The 26544-nt window shown below is 36.7% G+C and overlaps 1 long non-coding RNA gene across 1 annotated transcript in view; it reads right to left on the minus strand.

Moving 5' to 3' along the window:
• LOC145671947 (uncharacterized) overlaps positions 1 to 26544 on the minus strand; it is a 388703-nt gene that overhangs the window by 215091 nt on the left and 147068 nt on the right. Inside the window, exon 2 of the long non-coding RNA XR_014128595.1 lies at positions 15445 to 15471. This is a non-coding gene — a long non-coding RNA (uncharacterized LOC145671947). The remainder of the gene's footprint in view (positions 1 to 15444; positions 15472 to 26544) is intronic.

Raw genomic sequence — 26544 nt, forward strand, 5'->3', positions numbered from 1 at the left:
CCTTTTACTATTCTACGTAATATGGAAAGTTTTCTTATATAACATGCAGAACATGCAACTTACCTAGAGAACGTCCGTTCTCAAAAACTCTGGCACCTTCAATTCACTTCGGACACCGTAAAAATTATGTGAGACTTTTAGAATGTCATTATATTATTATGTTAGCGTATGATACTGTTAACAGATTTCTGTAAAATTGTCTGTGTATTATTGTGCACATTTATTGTATATTTAGACGACAAATGCCACTTGAATGTACGTTAAATTTAATGATTCTTGGTTAAATAGAAACATCATAACTGTACAAATCACAATTTAATACGGTCTTATATTTCATAAACTGAAATACAAAATTACTACCTTTGGCTACAATATTAGCTTTATCGGTGTGTCTTACCCACAAGTAAATACATATTAATACATAATTTTAAATCTTCATAAATAACGTTTAATAATTTCACAGTAGAACGAAGCAGATCATATTCAGCTCTCTCTAGTAATCTCACAAAGTAAACGCTGATTAGGTATAAGTGAACACACCAATTAACACAAATCTATGATTCATGTTAGTAACAGAAATTAATATACTTGTAGACGTTACTGCCTGAAGCAACATAATACAAATAGCAATTAGGATTATTGCATTTGCTTTGAGGGCACAGACAAATGATCACAGCCAAGTTTTAATATGCTTTACATCGCACTATATAACTGCAAAAGACAAAAAGTCAAATACAACGATTGAAATAGGGTATACTACAGTAATTTCATATAAATGAAATCCACAAGAAGAAGGATTTTAATTTTCTAAAAATATCATATAAACCGCACGTCAATATGGATGTAATATATTAGTACTGAATTGTCTATATAAAAGCCATGCTATTACTTCTAGGTAATAAAATTGTTAGGCCGCATGTTCCAGAGTTCGATTCCGAGTAAGGATCATACTTAAGATAGAACTATTGGTCTGAATTCAGCACAGTGAAGCACTTGATAACCTATTAAATTAAGAGATAACGAATTACGGCTAAGTAGACCAGACATACATAGTGGCGACATGCTAAACAGTAGCCAACTAAATGCTACACGATATACACATTCCATAAAAGTTCAGTTGAGTAACGAAACCTCGGGACGAATTAACAATATTCAATAGTATAATGTAGTGCTCAGTAAAAGAAAACTATATTCTTCCTACCGAAAGGAAAGATCGATTCGCTTCGAAGTCGTTGTACTGGGAAAATGTATATAGTCTCTTCTTTTAAACAAATCTTCACCACTCTCATATTCCTTTAAAGAGTTCAGTGCTTTATCAACATTTAAAAGAATACGAATAACAAATACAAATAATTCATTCATTATACCCTCAAATAATTTAATAATTATAGTTAATAGTATGCGTCATAGTAACAAGCCCAAAATTCTGCATATCGACAGATCTGAAACTGTGCGGAAGGAAGCGAACATTTTCTTTTCTGTATTTTCAATGTTCTCGTGCCTCTATACACTGTAATTCTTAATTTGATATTCTGCTGTACCTGGCTTACTGCTTTTCCCAGCACCACAAATAAACTATTACTGTTATACTACAAATCTAATAATGAATCGAACATTTACAATTTTACGTTATTCCCCACTGAATTTTCGACGAAAATTTTTTGTCACTTATTACATCAATCATTCCCAGTTAAATGGTATGTGACGTTATAGTTAGCTTCTCTTGTACTCACTGACTCAGATCTTAAATCAGCTATTTCCAACCTAATGCTCTCTGATGTCATAATCTGATTTCACAATTACGTAAGTGTGAAAATACAGCATTGTATTTTTTTAAAGCATTCTTTGACGCGTGTAATTTCGGTTCGGGTCTTCATGGAGATATAGACATTCTAGTTTTGACTTAACATAGTAAGGCAATTAGAGAAATACCTGAACTAAAAGATTTTTATTTTAGAAAGCCAAAGCAATACAACTAGAAGTCAATGTGCTGACTAATTAAACGAGTGCCATTGTGTTGTGCGCTCTACAGCTAGGAAGTTTTGGTTTCAACTGACATGAAGTTTTAGTATTTCCACCTGTTTTAAAGTTTCAGAAGTTTCAATACTACAAAAAGAACTAATGCAATTATTACATGGGACACAACTACAATAGACCAATATGCAGTGTCTACTAATATTGATAATGTGAATAGTAATACAGAAATAGTTTTTGTTAGGGAAATGGACAGACTCGTTGATTCATCTCCTTAGTCGCATTGCACCACATATTACTCGAGTACATAACACTAATAACGTATACATTTTCTTTTGCCATGTAGGTTATTTTGGGTGATTCTTATTCAAACGACAATATCAGTTATTTGGGGTAACATCAAATTTGGGGTAAAAGACCCGCATAAACAAGTTATCTTGTTTATTTTTCGAAATAAATAACTGATAGAAATAAGGCTTTTAGGGCATTACATTCCACTCTTAAAAAATATCGGAATTACAGTAATACGCAGAAAATCTGGTATCTCAATTGCTAAATATTTCAATAGGAATTTTCAAATTATTATCTATACCCAAAATTGTCTTTCAGAAACGGAACTTTTACAGCGGCAATTTGGGAATGACATATTTATTATTATTGCTCTGGAGATGGTACATATTGGATTCAATGTAGCTGTTTTACGTCTGGATACATGAAACCTGTGCTCAATCATACGGTCGAATGACAAAAACGAAATATTTTTATTGAGACTGCTCTGATGAGAAAACAAACTATCTAACCTACGTAGCAATATCTACGTCTTTTCCACTGAAACTATGCCCGCGAAGTCTAATTTGTTTTCGAAGTTTACGATTGTTTTCTACATTTAATGCTTGTTACAGTTAATTTTATTCTTCTTAGATATAAGCTACGCTGATTGTATTTGTATAGGTATGCGTTCGTTGAAAATGCCATAGTTAAGTAGTATATAATGTTAATCCATCTTCAGTATGCTCTGCTTAAACCCACACAAACGAATTTTCGTTTATTGTACACAATTTAACCAAATATGTACTCAAAATGTGTTTTGCATGTTTTATTTTACTGAATACAACTTTATTACACTGTTATAGGGCCTACAATGGCCCTAAAGGGACATAACCATCTTCATACTGTATTCATTCATTTACGATCACAGTGTACGGAAAATAGTAAAAAGATTAATCTGGTTATATCAGGAGCATATTTGTTGCCATCAATGGAACCATGGGTCCAACGATGGTCATTTTGCATTGTTTCGTTTCTTTGAAACAACTCTGAATCTACTAACAAGGAGACTTACGGAACTGTCACTCACCGATTTGAATGAAACTTTGCACACTTGTAGAACATCGAAAAATAATCGACACTTTTTTTTTTTTTGTTTCGGCAATGGTGAAGATTTAAGAGCAGAAACCACCCGTTGAACGTTAGGGGTGGTCTCCAAGCATAGACAGAAAACATTCATTTAATACAGAAGAAAACATACTGTCAGGAGGTTTTAAGACAGCTGATTCAGAATCTGACGTTAACATTACAAATTTCAAAATGGCGGATCCAATATAGTGATTACAATTACAAAATGTCTTCTGATGTGAAATTCTCTGCAGTTAACCAAGAATAATTATAGTGGGCAGGGGTTAGTACCAGAAGGTTGCAGACCGATGTAAAATCCCTTTATTTTAACGGAATGCTTGATTAAAGTGAGCCTCTTCACCTCTCCCTATTCGGGGTGCTTATGTATAGTGAGTCCTCTTGCCTGTCACTATGTCAGAACTTCATATATCCTCAATTGTTATAATTATGAATTTATTGAGAAAACGCTTCACAGTAATGATATATCGTTCAAAAAGTGTGTGTGATGTATAAACACTGTTTACATCAAGCTCACCTTATTACAGCAATAACTATGACAAATCCCAAAATATAGCACAATGTTCTTCCAAATAACTGTTTTTGTATCACGCATACCTAATAAGATTTGCAAATCTGGGAGAAGAAAACTGATTATGAATCAGCGATTTGGATCTAAATTATATTATTACGGAGATGTAAATTTATGTTATAGTTGTAGAGGACAATATCAGTAAAATGTCTGAAGAAGTTTTTCCACTTTCTAAAGACGAACACATCAAGAGGCTGAATCCTACCAGTGGTTAGTGCCGAATGGTTTCTATTTTGCGGTACTCTTCTGTTCGTAAAATAGGTTGAAAATTTGACGAATTGTGACCACTCTACGAATCTAATAACAAAATGGATTTGCATTAGACGCTAGGAGAAAAACTTCTTGAAATCATAATGTCACAAGATCTGATGTTAATTTTCCCGAATTTGATACTTTCACAAGGACATTTTCAGATTAAAAGAGGTTGTTTTGGACTATAGGGCCAAATGTCCCATTCTTCTTCTGCAAAATAATTAACAACTATGATAACAGGACACTATTTTCAGAAATGAAAGGTGTATGGTGTAGCTGTGAGTCATAGATTTACTGACTGTGCCACACTTTCTACTGTTTGTGTCTCTGTAAACGCTATAGTGAGAGGTGCAGAGAGTCACTTTAATCAAGCATCCCATTAAAATTAGTATAGAAACGGGTTTCAAATTAGTCTGCAACCTCGTCGCAGTAATTTCTGCCAACTATAATTGTTCTTGGCTAACTGCAGAAGATTTCAAACCAGAAGACATTTTGTAACTGTAATCACTATATTGAATCCGCCATTTTGAATTTTTGTAATTTTGACGTCAGATTCTGAATCAGCTGTCCTAAAACCTCCTGGCAGTATATTTTCTTTCAAATTAAGTGGCTGTTTTCGTTCTATGCTTAGAAACCATCCCTAACGTTCAAAGGGTGGTTTTCGCCCTTAAATCGTCACCATTGCCGAAAAAAAAAAAAAAAAAAAAAAAAAACGTGTCGATTATTTTTCGATGTTCTACAAGTGTGCAAAGTTTCATGGAAATCGGTGAGTGACACTTCCATAAGTCTCCTTGTAAGTCTCTTTGCTTCTTTTATAGCTATATATACATGAAGCACGTTACTTCGTGTATACAAATTTTCATAAGCATTATTGCAAAATGCTGCATGTTATCAAGCAAAATACGTTGCGGTGGCCTTTTCCCCTATATAACAACAATGTGTAGAAAATATAGCTCTCACAACGAACGAAAGAAAGAAATGAACGTAAATATTCTTTCGGACTTAGATGAGCTGAAAGCACGACAAAGTAATACGTGAAGCATGTTAGTTGAAAGCTAACTAAAATGATTCTAGAAACATATATACGTATGCATTTATTAAACAACATGTAAAATAATTAATAAATGAAGTACTCCCAAGCAGAAAATTGAATTTCGCAATTGAGACTAAAAACAAACATATGTGTTCTTATTTTAAGGCAGTTCTTGGAAATATTAATAACAATATATATTTGTAACAGAAACGGAATTATATAAAACCAAGAAAGTTAATTAAAGATAAACTGACAAATACAAGAAATAATTATGGATATGAAAACTAACGAACGTTTAAACACGAAATATTTCTTTGCATTTTTTTTTTTTTTTTTTTTTTTTAATTCGAGACCGAGAGTACAGCGCACAAGCATCGAGAAATGACAAGCAGCAGTCACCGACTCGTTAGCGGCTGTAAGTGGTATGGCAACAGGCACTGGCTCAGTTAGAGGCTGTAAGTAGTACAACTGGCATGTGCAAGTTTCCCAATGGCGGAAGAAGGTCGTCTTTCATTGACGTTTTAAAGCAAATCTTTATTAAAATTGATCTAAAAAAAAAAAAAAAAAAAAAAAAAACTAGGTGTACACCCCGAATTCGATGCTCATAACTCGCGAAACAAAATCCTACACACCATAATATTTCACACTCTTATATAGCAGGTGAACACGCTTTCATACACCATACCAAGTTTCATCCACCTCAGATGAACTCGTAAGATACATATACGGAGTGTAACAAATATGTAGGGTCATACTGCAGGACTGGATCCATACGGGGGGAGAAGTAAAAAGGTTCATAGGACTATATGTCCGAAAATACATGTCGAAAACTATAGTTCCGGCAGGTCTCTTGATTTAATATATTGCCTCCTTCTCGCTAGTCTAATGGATAGCGTTCGAAATTTTTAACATGCGATTTCGAGTGGGATTCTCGGTTTGAGAGCACTGAAATATATATATAATGGTGGCTCAATAGAGCACCATTAGTGGTGGCAATAAGTACTCTCCAAAACCGGGTCAGATATAGATCGACTACCTTCTATATTGCATTCACTGCAATTTTGAGAACAACTTTCGCATCCTGTATCACTTCTAAGTGTCATAGATCAGTGAAACTTGAACCATATATAGAAAGTAGAAACATAATGATGCAGAAAACAAGAAGAAGAAACACATGATTAGAAGGACAAAAATGACAGTTTTATACAAAAATAATAATTTACTCTGAAGTCGCTGCCACTCATGATAGTCCCCTTGGTATTACATGAATGAAATGGTCTTTAGAAGAGCGTATGATCACTACGGACAGCACTGCATGCTCTGTAACATGCTCCCATGCTGCTTTCAAGATTGGTACTGTAATAAATTGTTTTGGTATTGAGCGCTGTTGACAGCTGCTGTACGGTCCTTGGAGCATCTGAACGTGCAGCAAGATATCTCCCTATAGCATCTCAAAGTGTTCGATGGGATTCAAGTTGGAGAAACGGGCAGACTCGTTCCAAGAGCTGCACACACCTTTACTGTTCGATGCGGTCGCGCATTATCATCCATAAAAATGAAGTCGGAGTCTAGTTCACTTCTGAAGACACACGTGTAGAAGGAGCACAGTGTCACAATAACGCTGACCGGTAAATGTATCGCGTTCAAAAATTGATATGCCCATCCAACATTATGTTTTCCCACACAAGAACACCTGGACCACCAAAAAGATCGTATTCAACAATCTTCTTGAATTTAATGCGTCTTCCCACCTCTCACCAGATGAGCATATGTTCAGAATCACTAGTCAAGCTGTGCCTGCTCTCATTTGAGAAGAGAACGCGACCCCAATCCGACTTGGTTCAGTCCTGATATTCTTGGCACAGCTGCAAACGGCGCGGCAGATGTGCGGGTTTCAACGGAACATAGCGTAACGACTGTCAGGGAAAGAAAAACTCCCATATAATCGACGTGCTACTATGAAGCATAAGATTAAGCGCCTTGCAGTACTGTTACATGTATTGCAATTGCACCCGCTGTTTGATAACGATCTCTCCTTATCTGTTGCACAATATACCGGCCGGCCGCTGCTGTAGTTGACCAGGATTGAACACCACCTCTCTTGCACAGCACTGCCTGTGGTTCCGAACGCCCCCTATGAATGTGAAACTATGCAGTGGGCAATACAAACCTCCTGGCAATACTCGTCATCATCGTCCTTCCATTTTCCCGATGATTATTCTGTGTATGAAGTCATCCAAATGTTGCTTTCGAGCCATGTTATAAGTAACACCACCACAATACAGTATCCGACCGACACACATAATCTCTTCCCTTTCATACAACTGTTTCGTGTTACAGAACCACGCCCGTTCGGCGGTACAGTCACGCTGACGTCAGGTATTGCAACGATTTGTTCCGTGCGTACGTGTAAAAAAAAAAAAAAAAAAAAAAGCAAACAAAAAAAACTGGCAGCATGCTGCTGGGCTTTCATTCATGCACATCGATTACGCAATATTTTATGTTACTTTATCTATTTCCTCATTAACTTTTGCACATCAGTGTATTATTTGAGTCTTGTAACACTTGTAACATTATGAGGTATGCTCAATGTGTATAGCTTTATGTTATGACCGCTCATACAGTTAAATATGTCACATTTCTTGTAATTAAATTACAGTTGATCCAGAATTATATCAACCTTCTACAGATTTCCGATGGTGCTTTTATGAACTGTCTCTTGGTTTAGAATCCGACATTCAGATTCCCAACACATTCACATAGTTCGTAATGCACTTTCATTTAAGTCTGAATTGATTCCTGGTCTCCCCTTATACAAATGGACTCTTCCCTTGATGAAGACTAGGAAATGTTAATCTGACCTTTATCTCGAATGATTCACTTAAAAAAAAAGTTTAGATCTAATTCTGTCATAATGTGAAAGAAGCTGAACAACGTTATGCTTTTCTTTCTATGCCATATATTCGTTATTCCACGAAGGTATATTACAGCATTATTTGTCTGAAGATTCATTCGTCATCCCGTTCACCATTGTTAAATAATCTTCTGTCATTCACTTTCTACTATTGTAGCTCTTCCACTGCATCAACGAGCCATTCCAACCAAGGCCTTGAACACAAGATTAAGTTAAGACACATTCGTAGTTCTGGGAGTTTCTTCCAGCATTAACAAAGAAATGATGGATGATTAAATACAATATAACGTTTCTCGTCGACATCAGTTACTTATTTTTGAATAACGTTGTGAAAGTAGATACGATTTGAGAATAGATGTTTTACAAGTTCCATGCCATGCCACGCCACTTGGACATAAAAGTCAACGAACTGGATGTTTGGCAACTTAATAAAATTCAATCTCGTTTATATTTACTCTATATTATTTACTTGAGCTTGAGCCTGTTATAAAAAAAAAACTGAATAAGTAAACTTTATCTTCTATAAATAATTATGTTTAATAATATGCTCTGTAACATATTAGGCCTTCACCATTCCAATAGACAATAAACAATATTTTTACTTCAAAATACTTTAATACTACCTTTGCTGCACGTGGTCAAGGGTTTGATTCCCGGTGGGAGAGAACACGAAACTTAATTTTAAAACGATTCTCTTCTCATATTCATCCTTTTCCTTTAGCCTAAAGGGCACAATCGTTGGACGTTAAACTAAAATTCATTTCATTTTCAAAATTTAATACTGATATCAAACTATATATAAATATCAGGGTGTGCGAAAAATTGTCCGATTTTACAAATGCCTGGAAACCACCCTCTGTAACGCAAACAATGGACTCTGTACTCTGTACATGTTTAGACAACAGACTGAGGTACCCAGTCAGTCAAGAAGCAATGTATTATCGAACAGAGCCACGTGAAACTGGGCTATGGAGGACATACACCTGCAAGTGATTTACATTTACGAGTTCAAACTGGAAAATTATGTTCACCTGACCACAAAATACATCAACACACATTTGGGTAGAAGTGGTGAATAAATGCACAATATGCTGTTCGTTTGTAAAATTTCATGCCGGTGATATAACACTAATAATGAGCCGTGTGGTCACCGACAAACAGCGTGTTTTGATTATCTCATCAGGATCCTCGGAAAAGTGTATCTCTGTGCAACTGTAGACGAGTTAAGGATACTGCATACCACTGTCGTCCTGCGGCTTCATGCAACTGATAAGATCCCACTGAGTATTCGGCATATTCTTGTCGAATAGCCTGAATATTAAGATCTCAGAGAGCGTCACGAACTGCTGCTTATACTTGACCGTGCATTGGGCAGTGATATTTACAGTATATTGTTGAGCTATTCCTTTCTTTTATGCATGTAATATTGCTGTCTCTGAGCTTTTTTTAGTCCTTTGCTCTTGTATTTATTGTTGCTGCACTTCTTATTGTTTTTCACTTTTTATTGTTATTGTTATACATTTTCTCTATTGTTATTAGCACTTATTGTTATATCTTTACTATTTATCGTTCTTGTTATATATTTACTACTTCTCGTTATTGTTATATATTATTATTTATTGTTTCTTAGTTTTTTTTATTTTGCAGTAGTTTTTTGTTTCTTATATTTGATCTGTTCGTTTTCAGCTTTTATTTACGGCAGTCTGTGTTTGAGCAGTCTTGTTGATCGATGCTGACGTCCCCATTAAACTCAATCAATCAATCAATCAGTTGACACAATCACTGTCTGACGGTGTTCATTTCTCTGACTTCAGAATAATCGGAAAGATTCCCTGCATTGCATTGTCACTTCTGATGAAAAATGGAAATGAAATGAAATGAAATGAAATCTTTAAGTTTTACGTCCCACGATTATGCCGGTTAGGCTAAAGGAGACGGTGATTATGAGAGATGAGTGAAATGGTGGAATGAAGAAAGTGGGAGGAAATGGGAGAACCCCGAGAAAACCCACGAGCACGGTGTTTGTCCACCACAAAGTTCACTTGGCGGAGGCTGGGATCGAACCCGGGACCCCAAGCACCAGAGGTGAACGCTCTACCACTGAGCCACCGCGCCCCCTCCTTGATGAAAAATGGATCTGCTACAAGAACCGTAAATGATCACAATAGTAGTTGGATCGTGATCAACGTCCAGGATGGGTTCGAAAAACATCTCCCCCTCCCTCGCACAGAAGACGTTTTTGAAGGTGTGGTAGTCTGTCTTTGTCCGTCGAGGCGAAACAATGACTGTGGATCGTTATCGTGTTGAACACCATTAAATGCACCGCAAACTTGTTCACAAGAATGGTTAATAGACATATAGACCTCATTTTATACGACAATGCACCATACATGTCATTCAAAGAACAGTGCAGATTCTCCACGACTTTCAGTATGAAATCCTTACTCACCGTATTCTCCTGACTCATTGCCACTTCTTCCCGAATCTCGATCATTTCTTGGCAGGAAATGTCTTTCTGTTGAGCGGTTGTGGACTTCTTTGCCTCGCCGACTTCATTTCTCATGAAATCCGATTGTTGATGAAGAATGACTGCAGTCAGAGACTACTTTCGCCAACCACATATTGTAGTTTCCGTGTTTTCTCTTACCTTCTTTGAAAGTGATATATTTCAACCGCATCCAATATATCTCATTACTAAAATAAACGATAGCAAACTTAACTATACACAATACTGTACAATAATATATTTTTTAAAAAAACTATCTATTTCGACCACGCACAAGAAGTTTCAAAGGCTAATAAATACTTCAGTTTAAACCCGATATTGGTATTAGCTAAGACCTAACCTAACTCAGTGGTTTTGCTGCTTAAACTGGCAAAAATATTTCGAAATTAAGACAGAGAGAGGGTGAGGTATTCATATCAAGTGCTCAAGAAGTAGTTTCTGATTAAGAAGTAGTGATATGGTATGATCGGTAGCCACGTACACATATGAAACGTAGGTAATGACAAAGAAAGGGGAAAATGCATTAAGACATCTGAGAGAAAAATATTATGGAAGATATACGGACCAGTGATGCATAAGGGAGAATGGAGAATGCGGTACAATCGGGAAATATAGGATTTGATAAAAGGTGAAAATACTGACGCTACATAAGAGCGCAACGGTTAAGGCTACAACAAAATGTAAGAAGGGACACTGTCTCCAAATATGATGTTTTCAATCTAAAGTGAAGGAATGTCTTAAATCGGACGAGACGTTTGGTCTGTAAACCCTTTATATGCCCAATGTTAAATGAAAATGCAACGTTGTCATTTACCTGGACCCACAACATAAGTGAATGGTTACTGTCTTTTACACTAACATGTCGATGACCAGCCCCAATTTCAAACATGCCTCCATTCACCATAATCTTACAAAATTTATCAACGTCCCGGTAAATGGCAACGTTGCATTTTCATTTAACATTGGGCGTATAAAGAATGTACAGCCAAAGCGGCTCATCCGATCCTTCACTTTAGATTGAAAACATATTTGGAGATGGTTTCCCCTCTTTACATTTTGTTGTAACTCTGATAATAACAGTTACCCTATGTCAGGAAACTTTTGAGACACCCTGTATATAATTTTGTTTAGCTTAATAAGTTCTACCGATTAACATATACCTCATCTTTGGACTTTTTTCGTTAAATGCTTATAATGTTGAAGAATTTTTGTACGGTGCTTTACAGTTTGCAAATAGTACTTACGAGTTGTAGTGGTGTTTCTTCTATTCCGGAAAGCTATCTGTTACGGAGCTATCTGTTATGGATCAAAAGTAGTCCGAGCTAGGAGATTCGAAGGATGCAAATAATCTTGACGTTCCAAAAATTATCAATTTTTTCATGAGGTTAAAGACCAATCTCATGATTAGTAGTATTATGCTCACATGATCTCAGGTTTAAATTTTTTCAATATGTTTATATGGTGTGCCACAGGGACTCAATCTCAAGCCATTACATTTCGTTTATATTTCATTAACCATAAAGAGTAACGTCCTCTTGTTAGCATCATAGTGAATGGTTGAAATGAGGTTGAGGTTGACTGAGGTTGAAGGGTCAAGGGTAGTGTGAGGCTGAAATCAAAGGAGAAGGGATGAAATATATGCTAAACGAACTTTATAGTAAACAACCAACCTATCTGTCTCTTGCGCGCCATATGGAATGGAAAGTAGGTGAGTTGTGCAATTTGGAGCGAGCACAGCAAGTTAGAGCTTAAAGTGAATCCATGGGTGAGAGACACTGAATGTAGACTAAAATGTTGTCCTGTGACGTGATCGTTGGCTTCTGTTTTTATCGATCCGTCGTCACAGTTCCCGCTGCGGGCCTTCGGAACGGATCAAAACAAGAGAGAGAAGGCCTGCCTTTCCGCGCGCGTGGCGAATGAACTCCAGCCACGGCAAAACACGTGTCTCTCACGCAACGGAATACAAATGAGTCCCCTTTTAATTTCGCTTTCTTTCTCTCTCCTTCATTACTCAAACTCACACAAAAACTACAATTACGCCTCTCTCAAGTACGACTAATAAGAAGCTAAGGAAAAAATCGAAAAAGTAAGAAGAAAGAAAACATTTAGTTAATTGTAGATACACACTTCTTTTATACAGCCCTGTTCCGGAAGAAACCATTACGAAACTTGAAGCATACTCCTTCAACAATTAGTAATTTTCTCATTTCCAACACTATTATGTTATATTTTATTGCCTATAACAGAGTTTCCCCCAATCACGATACGCATACATGACGTCATTTAAACGAATTCCAATTTAGAGAAGAGGACAAAATTTAAACAACATGAGCGCTCATATCAATATAAATTACAACTGTTATTTCCTCAGATATGAAAAATAAAACCTAATAGCAAGTCTCGTCACATTCCATATGAAGTATTACGCTTGTTTACCTATTAATATTACACAATACATTTAAGGATACATAAAGTTGTATTTACGTAATAAATACATAAACTGGGGTATGAATTTTACAATACCATCAAGTATTAGTTTGGATTAAAATTCCCGTGATTCAACATAAATATAGTTTAAACTGTATGGATAAATCTATATCCGATTGGATTTTATCCATTCGTTACGTTCATTGCTAAGACTTATGAGAGGCAAGTTTTTGGTGTAAATTAGTGCGCAATTTACCACAATAAAAGGGTAAGCTAATGTGCAAAGAGTCTTTTCTAACATTAAAGCCAAGTGAACCCAAGAAGTCAGAATTATCTATAATGCTATCAACAGATTTATAGAGAAACACATGTTGCTATTTTTCTTCTAATATACTGTACAGAGTAACTTAATGTAACAAACGTCAGGAGATGATTCCTGAAAACAAAATAAGCAAAACAGTTCGTATGAACATATAGCATATTGCGCATATTGGCAGAGTTAGCGAAGGACGAAAGCATGGGAACAGTAAGTTCGAAGGGGTAGATATCGACGTCCACAGAGAGAAACGTATGTTCGTCGGGCACATCACAGGAGATCTTTAAAGTGTCCGTAATGGACAGTAATGCATGCATGACAACGTCGGATCATGGATTGACGAACCCGTTCAAAGATATCTGGGTCATGACAAGCAGTTGCACAGGTGTGGGCTCGCGCTCACCTCTGTAGCGAGGGGTCCTTGATTCGATATCAGGTCATGTAAGTTTGTGATGGAAAATTTAGTGTTTGTCCTTGGGATTTCCTAAGGTTTCCTGTTTCCTCCCATATTATCATTCCACTAATTATTTTATAACATTCATTTTTATGAATCATCCATCTCATTTAGCCTAGAGGATAAAAACTAGGAATTTAGTTTCATTTCTCTTTTATTGTATGGAGCTGAATTCGGTTATAAAGTTCTTCCTGTTAACGAAAGGCCGAAAATACTGTAATCATGGACCTGGGTGCAATGTTGGTCCAACCAACAATAATTTAAAAATAAGAAACACTAGAGCTTATATCTGACAGCTAGTACAACGAAACTTTCAACTTTTGTGGTGCACTGTATATTTATCCCAAAAGTTGAGGCTTATTTTGCATTTTTTTTAAAACTATGTTATGGACCTAAATATGTAGATGTTGGTCAGACCACTATTCCACCCATGTCTACAACTGTTGGATACTTTAGACTGTCCGAATAAATGGATGTTTTCCGTGTGCATTTTCACGAAATTGTACAAACAACGACAGCAATTGTTTTCAGAGATAAATGCTATGACATTTTTATTAATTCACAGGGTAGTATTTTAACTTTTATGGATATGCAGCTGAACTTCATTTGAGAGGGATAATTTGGAGTAGAATTGGATGCTAGTGCGTTTTACTATTCTTTACTACAGAATAGTGCACCACGCTTTTCTGTTCTTAGGTAAGGGGCTATTAGACAGTATTAAGAGCTCAATGTAGTTACTTCGTAGGTGATTTAGTTTGGGAATACAAAAGAGAAAAGGAAATGTGCTCAACTGAATCTATGGCAAAGAGAATCATAACAGCTGAATCCAAGACTTGAGCGTGATTCATGTGAAGGTAAAGAAGCGACTACGAGTATATAGTGTTGCTCCGTAAACTACTTGAGCTTGGGAGTCATTAAGAATAATTGGGATATAAGCCTAATTTTTCCTTTTATTTGCGGAACACAAATTTTATAAATGTTCACTTTTATGGTGTTTGGTTGCCAACTAAAACTCCCTTATATTTTTGCAATGTCTGTCTGTGTGTACATTCTGGAGCAAAAAGTCTGAAGCACTACCTTATGGATCAACATCAATTTTGACCAGGATGTACAGGATCAAAAGTTCGTTGATGGAGGCGATGCCCCCATGCCCCACCATATCCAAAGATATGCTTTCATGTATTGCACGTTATCATAGATGAATTGCCACTTCGTAGTATGCAACCCAGTTATGCTTGGACATCAGGTTTTGTTGCATACCGTACAGTTACCTTCAATATTCCAACCAAACTCCTCCACGTGGTGTACATGTGAGAATGCTACTTAGAATTTTCGACATTAATCAAAATGACAGAAGGTTTTCAATGGAATACCAGCAACAGTTTCTTCCAATTGCACTAATGTATTGAAATTATTGAAAGAGCGAAGATCACATTTATAAGCCTAAAACATAAATTTCCCTTTTGTAATGTACTCACTATCAACAAATTATTTGAACAATCAACAGAAAAAAAAAAAAAAAAGTCGAAAAGATTGATATCCCTATCTACGTACGGAAAATACGAAAAATCATTATTTACTTACCGTACCAGGAAGTTGTTTTCGTTGTACCTAAAGCGAAGAAAAAAAATGTTAAGTCTGAATCACATTATACCTAGGTAATTACAAATATAAATGTTAGTAAAAAAAAAAAAAAAGATCACTTCTAGTACATATATTATTACAGGGGCCTTAGCATTTGCGGGATCTACGGGAGGTGGGTCCTTCGCCGGTGCCATGGCACAATATAAAAAGTAAAAATGTCGGCGACAGAATATTGCCTGTCGCAATATCTACAAGCAAATAGAGAATTATTTTCGATTTCAGCTGTGCTTCTTTACAATTCGCAATATTGTAGGAAGTTGTCAAACACAAGCAATATCTCGTGTAAATCAAGAATAAAACTGAGTAGCACTAGTGTTTTAATAACTTTTCTTATATTTTCTTTTTATATGCCATGAATTTTATAATTTACTTGGAATATTTTTGTTCTGAGAAAGTAATCATTCATCTCCTTTCTACTCAGTTTTCGTAAAGTTGTATCAAATCGAACAATTTATTTGACTAAATTCAATACATTACCACCAAAATTGTCATTCAAAATTTCTCTATGACTTCTGAATGCTGAATTGTGTGAAGCTAAGAGTTTTAACAATAACTGATCTTGTCTCTAAAACATGTTTGCAGTGTTCTTCTATTTCCATTTCGATCTGGGATAGGCAGACGATAGTTGTCCTTTCTCAAGAACGAACCACTTCAAGATGCACTCTTGTCACTTTGTAGCTCTGAATTCTTTATGTTGCTTTCGTGATACCTCATATATTCTCAGTGATTTAGTAGGAAAAAAAAAAACTATATTTCTCCGAACTCGACTTACGAAATTAGCAGTCTCCATATAGGCTCATATTGAGTGTGAACATTGACAAATATTTCCCAGAACGGTGTTCCGGTGTGTTCCGGTCCAACTAAACTAGTACATATTCTCTTATAGGGTTTATCGCAACACGCTAGGGACTATCTGAAACCGCAGGATAGCATTAAAGGGAAAATAACGATGTGGCTCCTGATGCCTTTCAATGGCAACTACATCTGCCGTGTCGCGACAAAACGCTGTAACTTGACTTACATTGTTTTGTCCCTATAAGCATTTTTGAATTTCCCGCCACCGATATTTATGTTCACCAGGCCCAGCATTGAGCTGAGTCAAATACTTTTGAAAATATACCAAAGAGAATTTCAATGTAAGTAGGAAATTAGCCGGTCTGTGGCGACTTTACGGCTCTTTTTCTCAAAACTGCTCCGCCAAAGTTACAGCGTTTTGTCGCGACAGGGCAGTACTTCCAACAAATGTACATGAGACCACTAGGAAGGTCTCTTTAAAAAAATCCAGGTCCGGGCATCCATGTGTCAGTAGATGTATAATGAAACACCCTATACTTGTTGATACTGCCGCTGGTGGTTGAAATTTAAACTCCATCTTCAGCACAGATGCTATATGAAACGAGAACCTACAGTTTAAGGTGAAATTGGCACCGTCGTAATGCTATCAAATTTTAATGTTCTTCCACCGGGAATCAAACCCAAGACCACGTACACCATGCTCTAGCTATTAAACCAGTAAGGAAGGCTGTATTTGTTCATGTTTCCAGTTTTGCATCCCACGTCGTTCTATAAGCAGATGGGGTCAAATTCTCGACCGCACTATTCTATCCATTTCTAACTAATCCTTACATTGATTAAACTTTGCGTTTTTGGGCTGGTTAACGAGTTGGCGAGAATAATTATTAATACACCTCATATTTACTTCTTTGAAAATTTACAATTCACAAATTAACATTTCTCTTCTTTACTCCATTACAGATGAAAGATATAATTGTCCTACAAACGAAAATGGAATTTATATATAAATACACGCACGTGTTTATATGGATACAAAGCGAAGACTATCAGTAAACAAGAAAACGAGTTGAATTGAGAAACTCTTTTTTTATTATTATTATTATTTTCGAACTGAATTCGCAACCTTAATAGCAAAGTTTTCAGTGCTTTTTTCTGCACCAACCTCAATAACAAGGAGCTGAAAGGGGTCGCTTTCTCGCCCACACACAGGAACGATCAATGACAGACAAACCTCATTTTGAGAACAAGCAAAGCTGAAGAAATAGGTCGAGCCAGGCAAGTGGAGGAGGAAACAGCCTGGTCGCTATGAAAAGCAAGAGATCGGATCAAATTTTACTTCTCTTTCTCTACACTAGCAACTCTGTAAACATTTTCTCTGATTCTATGGGATCACAGAATGACATACATTAAAAGGAAATAAACGGATCTTTCATTTCTTTCAACCACAGAAGCAATGTTCCACGTTTAAATGCGAAAATGTAATTAATGTAATACGAAGCACTTCTCATGAATGAGTGGAACGTCACGACTATGGTATGCTCAGCTACGCTTCTAAAGTATAGCTTTCAAAATAGTATAGGGTGATAATACTTATCAAGGGCAGTATTATAAGACTGATACGAATTTCTGGTATATGGGAGTATACAGGGTGTATCTAAACGTCGTTTACAACGTTAGGGAGGTGAATCTACTCATAGAAACAAGAATTAATTCAAGTAAACATTTTCTCGGAATCACTTAGTTTCAGAGTTACAGGGTGTCGAAACATGGGAAAATGGGTAGAATTTGGAGGTGAATATCTCCAAAACTACAGCTGAGCTGAACTATAGTCATAAGCTGAGAGGCAGTGGCGGATCTAGAAGGTAAAAACTGGGGGGTATCCAGAACCCAGACTATGATAGGTAATCACGAATTTACTATAAACTTTCAAAAATATATAAATAATAGATTAAATTATTTTTGTCATTCAAAAAACTGGGGGTCTAGCCCCCCCTCTCCCAGGCTACATCCGCCACTGCTGAGAGAGCAATCTGCTTTATCCAAAAATGCATAATTCAGAGTCTTTCAGTAGCAGCGCAACGAATGCTCCCAAAGTAAATTAGGGATTCCCGGATATTCCACTAGAATAAGTGAGTTCCATTTATAAGGTATGAAACGAACGACTTAGCAAGTAACATAAATTCGTTGACAGAAAACTAATATCTTGAACAGACGCAAGATGGTGAAGGATTTTTGGTTTGTTGTGTGTGGTTGCATAATTACAGAACGGAATTATTGTAGTGGGAAAAATCAAATTAAATAAAATCTTCGATTTAATGATTTTGAAAGAAAAAGTGAGATGATGATGTGTGAAAAAATGAGAACATCCCCCGGAAAAAAAGACGGACACGATATTCTCCCGCCACAAACTCACCTGCTCTGGGATTAAAAGTGAGGTGAACTACCACATAATGCACCCTTCTTTCTCCTTTACCATGGAGGAGAAAAGATTGTTCACAACCCAATGGAGGGTGATGATACATAAAAGCAATAGAACTAGTTATGTACAAAAAAAATGAAAAGGATGTGTTAGAAGGTATAGACACCTCGAAAAGCGTGGGCGAATAAACTTTCCAGACGGATAATGACAAAGACAATACTACAGAAATTGGACGGCAAACGACTCACAACGGAACACAACATCATCAATACAAAAATGGACTGATCCACAACCATGGCAACAGATTAAGGGCCGATAGTGGAATTTCCTCTTGATACATCCCTAAGTTGTATTTTTAAGTTACTTATCTACCCGCATTTCTTAAAATTAACACCCCGCAGTGCTCTTTAGGCTAAAAGAGCGAATGATTAAAGAATAAGTGTTGGAACGAGTATGTGGTAGGAAATGGGAGAACTCCGAGAAAACCCACCCTCGTCTTGATTCTCCAATACATTGTTCTCAGCACGTCTCAAATTTCGAAAAATTGTTCTCGTCTCGTTTAATAAATTTATGAGCAAAATTTATAAGCTGATTATTTTCTTAATCGCCTCGTTTCACAAAAAATTAATCAATGTCCAATCTAATTTTTCTACTACAACCGGAAATCATACAAATATATTACCATTTCCGGTTTCAATATTAACTGAGAAAATACAACCCCATAACTAAATTTTAAACATCATAAAAATCGGTTGCCATGGCAACAGTAAAGTTTTTGAGTGAGGGATGAAAAGTGAGGGGAAATGGATTATTTAGAGGAGAGTGGGAGCAGCGTGCAATTTAAATATGTACTGCCGTCTCCAGTCTCTGCTCAAATACATCATCGTTTTCGCGTGGAGAGCGATGGACAGTGAAAAATGCTGAAAACTGTTGACAAGCAGATTGCTTCTATCTGTTAAACTTTAGATAATTTGTAAAATGTACGGATAGCAAAAATTTTTCGGAATCCGGAAAATTTATTTTCCGGAATCGGAAATTTCACTTTCTGGATTTCGGAAAAATTCCGGAATTGAGAAAAATCCGGAATTTTTCCGAAATCGGAACTTTCTAAATTCCAGATTTTTCGAAATCCGGAATTTTTCCGAAATCCAGAATTTTCCGAATTCCGGATTTTTTCGATTTTACTTTCCAGATTCCGGAAAGTAAAAATTCCGGAATTGGCTATCCCTAGTAAAATGCATAATGGCTTTCGTTCAACAGTAAGAAAAAATCCAACAAGTAATGAAATGTCAAATGTTCTGTAAAGAGTCTATCACCCTTCCTTCCAATCATCCCTTTTTGTTCCACTACCCCCTTTTGAAATGAGAACGCCCCCTGGTTGGCATTAACGTCCATGTTGAAAACCACTGCCGCAGATCATACAAAATGCAGTAAAATATGGCTTATCGATCATTTCACTACTAAACAAATGGCACAACAGTCTACAGAAAATTGAAAAAAGAAAGAAAAGAGACATATTGGATTTAAAATCAAATAAAACTGGGATGAATGACTAAGTCATCTCAACAAATACATGATAACTTAATCGATAACGCTTATTCAATGTCATGCACCTTTCAAAGTTCGGCTGAAGATCGAGGTTGTATACATGGAATCTTGTGAACTGAAAGAGTGGACCGTTTGTTAGAGAAACTTAGAATTCGCACGGCAGAGAATACAGAGTATGCAGACAGTTTGGCTCCACAGGGTAATAAATGGAGTGTCACGGGAATCTGCTGTTGTAAAACTTTTCCTACACAGAAAAAGGAAAAAGAAGAAAATAATCTGGGATACCTCATCCCAGAAAGCTTCGCCGTTGGCCATGAATTTTCACGCAACAATATAAAAAGTAAAATTTTCAGTGTAAGGAAGAATATCTCGTACTTGCTACAGAACACAATACAATGATATTCCTTTGATTTTATTTCCGACATGTCTGTGAAATTTTATGCTTCCAAAAGTTCCGTTTTAGTTAACTAAAACAGACATGAACTTGACGAATAAAGTGAAGTTATCCAGAAAGTGACTTTTCAAGAAACACTGACCTCTTAATCTTGGAAAGTAGACTCACTTTCAGTGACATTTCTTTATATGAGTAAAATGGCTACTAACGAGATAGGTTGTACTGTTTCCTACCATAGTATTGATATCAAAGTACCCGTGCTTAAAGCAAGTGACTCGAACAGTAAGTAGCCGAGGTCAGTAGAACTGTTCCGGTAATCCACCTCTTTTGAAAGCTAAATAGTCTTATGGTGAACAGCCTATACTGTGAGGTCCTATTATTTATGATGGTCTATGCCAGTGGTTACTGCAGCTGTGGGCAGTACGAGTACAAAACAATAACTATTCATCAATTCCAGTGCTCAACGACTTCATTGATTCTTCAGGTGTAAAACTCTCCTGAAATTCACAAAACACTTGTAGCTACAAATGTTCGAGAATATTTCCCTGTCTCACAACCTGGTAATGGTTGGATTGAAAATCCTTTTAGAAATCCATTACATACACGCTATGAATCTCTTATCCTGCGATATCTCACGGAAAAACGTTTCCAAAGAAAATGAACTTTGTGACTTTTGGTTGTGTGTGATTTTAAGTATGAAGAGTCGTCTAAAAAGACACTGCAACATTTGATGCCTTTCCCTACCACTTACTTATGTGCGCAGACCTTTTTTGCTCTTTGCAGTATTAAAACTTTAAAGCGAAATCGTCTTAATGTGAAATCGGACCTAAGATTGATGGTAACAAAATTTATACCAGATTTCAATGATATGATGAAAAAAAAAATCCATTCCTCACATTGATGACCTTACATTTTGGAACATTGTTTATCAAGTGGATTCACTGATTTTCAGTCTTGAAAGTTACTGTATTTTCAATTGAAATTTCGTTCACTAGGAAACAATTATGTATCTTTAGAATAAATTACCGTACTTATTGCATTATTTTTGTTGATCTTTTTCTTCTCAGTAGTAATTTTAATTTGTATATTTTTTTTAATACCACGTGAAATTTCAGATAGCATCGCAAGGGGGATCGGAGATCACTTTCCGAATGAACAAGGGGTCCGCGTTATCGGAAAATTTGAGAACCACTTGTCTATGCAGCTGCTAGTGCGCGCCGTATTCAAGCCTCGGTCGTGCTTCAGAATCCACGTTAACATTAAGTAGGTCCCGTCCTTTATAACTTCGCTGTTGCAGAAGAAAGAAAACACAGAAACTCAGTACAATGATAAATTTAATCTTGTTCTACAAGGCCAGAATAAAAGTTATACTGCAGCTTCCATTACCGAAATTGTAAAATTATGTAGGTCACTAAATATTTGATGTTACGTAACGAGACATACCTTCGGAATAGAAATATAGAGCAATCTTAATTCAAGATCTGAAATAAAAATTATGTTCGATTTCCGATGGAACTTACGTGGTTTTGGATGCCACGTTAAGCTGTAAGTACACGTCTCATAGTAGCCTCGCTGCTAAACGGGACGCCAAACCTCAACTCAACCAAACAAACCAATCAAATAAAAATTAAAATAAATCTAGTAGACAATAAAGAGCGTCACGCACTGCAAGTCACTATTATCGTCCGGTAGATGTCGTCAACCGATTGAATATATTTGCTACCATCTAACGGCGAGATATGTAACTTCTTCTACCATCGTTTCAATAGTAGAAAACGATATATATATATATATATATATGGAGAGCTACCGTTAAAGTCACCATTACCCGTGTAAATGTTAACGAATTGATTTGAGAAATGGTGAAATATTTATAAGATAATTATGGTTATATGATGACCATACTATAAGAGCCACTGAATGAAGAGTTACAAAAAGGAATTAAATGTTAACTATTACATTGTACTCCCCAATATCCTCCGTGATAAATGTTAAGTATCCTCCCCGATAAACACCATCTTTACGAAGACACTTATGTGTCGGGTAGGGAGGATAGCGGGCTACAGTGAAATTTAGAGCTATATCGGCAGTAGTTTACTACCAGAAGGTCTGCTGAATTGGTCTAAACGGAGTACCCAGACGAAGAGTGTTCTGGGAGAAGGCATCAGTTCTCTAGTAGCCAAGTTGGCGGAAATCACAGTGTCTGGTACGGCAACTTGGACATTAGTTCTAGGCGTGGTCGGAATAACTTTAACGACTGGGATACTGCGGGGTGGAAGGCAATGGGAAACCACCACTCTATTTTTCCTTAGTTTGCTGACTCACGAAAAAATTATGGAAAACGACTGAAAGCTTTCGAAATGTGGATGTGGAGAAAAACTGAGAGAATTAGCTAGATCGAGCGGAAAACGAATAAGAGAATGCTAGAAATGGTGGGAAAGAAAAGAATAATTTTCGATATTATTCAGAGGAAGAGAAACTGGTTGGGACATTGACTAAGAAGGAATTGTATCCTGAGGGACGTGCTAAAGAGTATGCTGCCAGGAAAGAGAGGGAGGGGGAGAAGGAGACTACAATTAAAAGGACGATATAAAAACAGAAAAATTGTACGTGAAGACGAAGCAAAAGACCGTGCAGCATGGAAACTTCTCAGTTGCAACAAGTGACCTCAATAATGGCAGAATATTTATGATGGTGATGATTACATTGTACGGGGCAGAAGACCATAAATAATATTGTACTTGAGTGCTAGGACATTGGTGTTGAAGAGTATGACAAACGAATAAGGGGTATTAGAAATAATATGGGTGAAAGAATATAATGTGAAATAATTAAAAAGATGTTAGAACACTGTTGGGGAAGAAAGTGGTACTTTGAGTGATGTGATAGAAGGAAAACAACGGTAGTAGAAAAATATAAAATTAATGGATAGTATTAATAATGCTAAATATTAATCAGGACTAAGTACTCTAAGGATCTAGCATATACCCAGAAACTTACAAATAAATAACAAGTGTCCTACCAGCGATGGAAGAATATATGCTTGATTGTAGTGGTAGATCCCGCTACATTAAGTAGCTTCCCATTTACTTCACGGTTTTTCATATAAATTTAATTGTGTTTACAGGTATTTTTCTTGTAATCGCCCGCTTCAACGTTTACGTACCACAAACGTTCATGACTAGATGCTGAAGTACAGTAACAGGTGTGGAATGATCTTCGTCGACGGCCTGATAAAATTTACTAAACGCCGGATTGGCACACGCATGATCTGGCGTCGGCTCGTATCCAACCAGAATCACACACGCTTGAGGCTATGATTTGCTGTGTTTTCGAAAGAGTTCTGTTTTCAACTGTTCTAGTTATGGCGGTAAATGCGATAGATTCCATGGCGGTGAGCGCAATCTGCCAGCGTGTATTGTCATACGTCATAACAGGCAAGTGCCAGGTGTGATGTTGTGGGATACCATTCGATTATGCGCTCTCAGCTGCTACGCATTAATGTCACAAGTGATCCCTATATCAAGGAAGTTCTAGAGGTCGAGAATATACCCTTCCTTTACACAACATCAGACATGAAATTTCAGCACGACAATGCCAGGCCACATGGGTCCCAGGATGTACATTTTTTTTTTCGAGAAATGACAGATAAAGCTGCTTCCCTGGACTGCACAGTGGCCTGTATTTGCAATCGAACATGTCTTTGATAACACGCGTTATTCATCAGGATTCTCCAGCAGACTCTCATGAACTTGTGGATTCTCATGGCAGGTGATACCACACAAAAATGACAAACATACGTGCCACAACATATAGAGGCCCTGATTGCAACATGCTGAGAGTTTACATCAAACTAATCATATGTTATTCATTTATTAACAAGGTTTCAGATACATTTGACTGAAGGGTCATTTGACCAAGGTTTCAGATACATTTGACTCAAGGGCCATTTGACACTGGAACACTGGCATTCATCTGGTGATACTGAAGGGAAACCTTGGAAAAACTTGTCAGAACAGATGGCCTCGGGGTTTGAATCTGGGACCTACCGTTCTTGCAGTTCTAAAACTACAATAGTGATTGTAATCATGAAGCAAATCTGTGATGTAAATTTCATTCTACTCATATGTACGAGAGTATGTCCAAAAGCTTCCTGCCTGACACTGAAGTCTCGCGCCACTGCTACTAAGCCTTGCATGGTATATAGGGTCATAACCGAAAGATTTCCTTTAATTTCACGAAAGACTGCAGCTTTCAGAGAGGTCAGCACCCACTTACAGCCCAAATTTAGCACTGCAGCCCCGGCAACAACAATCGTATAGACTAGAGCATGCAAACTCAACGCACTGCGACTGATTCAGACAACTATCTCTAAAAAAATTAACGCAGCTAGACAGTTGAAACAGATACATTATTTATCCCATAAATGGCTCTATAAGTCATGAACGGCTTATTACTAGTGACGCGATATTTCAATACGAGCCAGGAAACTTTTGAAAATGCCATCGTATCGTACCTACTGTCACTGAATGCATAATTTCTTTGAATGTGCGCGTAATTCCACACATGAAAGTTTGTTGTAGGTTTGGATGATATAAACTTATTGAATCTAGTCCCACGAGAAATATATATGAGGAGTGATCAAAAAGTAAGGTTACGAAGTATGCAGTGAAACGTGAATACATTATTTCATACAACCAATACAGATAACAGATAATACATACATTAGGCTATTTTTCGACAAGTTTTTACATCTGCTGAGGCATTTGTCGCATCGTGGGATGAGTTTGAAGATTCCCTTAGGTAAAAATTCTGTCCTTGCGTGTTCATTGTCACGAAGTGTTTCACCTCCTCGTCTGAAGCGAAGCGATAACCACCTAGGTGATCCTTCAAGTGCTGGAACAGGTGAAAGTCGCTTGGAGCGAAGCCCGGGCTGTAGGGAGAGTAGTCGATGATGTCACAGTGAAGCTGCTTCAACAGCATAGTAGTCTTCTAGGCTGCATGCGGGAGCGCGTTTTCCGTATCAGCCGCAAACTTTCGACACCATTCTGCGACACGCTGACGAGACATTACAGTCTCTCCGTAAATCTCTACCAGCTGCCAGTAAATTTCAGTCACCGTTACATGTTTCAGCCACAGAAATCAAATAACAGCAGATTTCTTCGCGAGACTAGTTTTCCAAGAGTCGCCATTTGTGTTTACCTACAACTAGTGCCATAGGTGGCGTGTGGCTTAAGCTCTGCACAGTTGCCAACTCCATGTTATTCAAATTATCGCAAACTCTTCATTCCTCTATAGCAGACCAAACTCCAGAAATATCGGCTTTGTAACCAGTTGCGGATTTAGAAGGTAAACAATGGGGAGCGGCAGTCAGAATCCAGACTATCATATGTATACCATGAGTTTATATAAACCTCAAAATAGTATAAATAATACCTTAGTTATTTCCGCCACTACTTGTAACCTTAGTTTCTGATCCTTCCTTATATATATATATATATATATATATATATATATATATATATATATATATATATATATATATATATATATATATATATATATATAAAACCCTGGGACACGATTCAAAAGCTTGCAAAAAAAAAACAAAAAAAAAACACAATTCAGATAGTATTATACAAATTACAAAATTTATATTTCCAAGCTTAATTCTGGAAATTATTTTATTTTAATTGTTGGATTATCCTAAAATCATTTATTGAAAATAAGCTCTCAGGTTCACAGTGGCTAAGTATGTACTGAAGGCTCAAACGATGATATGGGATTAGTCAAAATGCCTACCTCCGGGAATAACAATATTTGTATTTTCTAAAGTACTAACATGATCTATAAGTGTATAAAGCGAAGAAAGATAACAAAATAA

This window comes from Thermobia domestica, chromosome 15 (assembly GCF_964235325.1).
Source record: "Thermobia domestica chromosome 15, izTheDome1.hap1.1, whole genome shotgun sequence".
NCBI classification, from domain to species: domain Eukaryota; kingdom Metazoa; phylum Arthropoda; class Insecta; order Zygentoma; family Lepismatidae; genus Thermobia; species Thermobia domestica.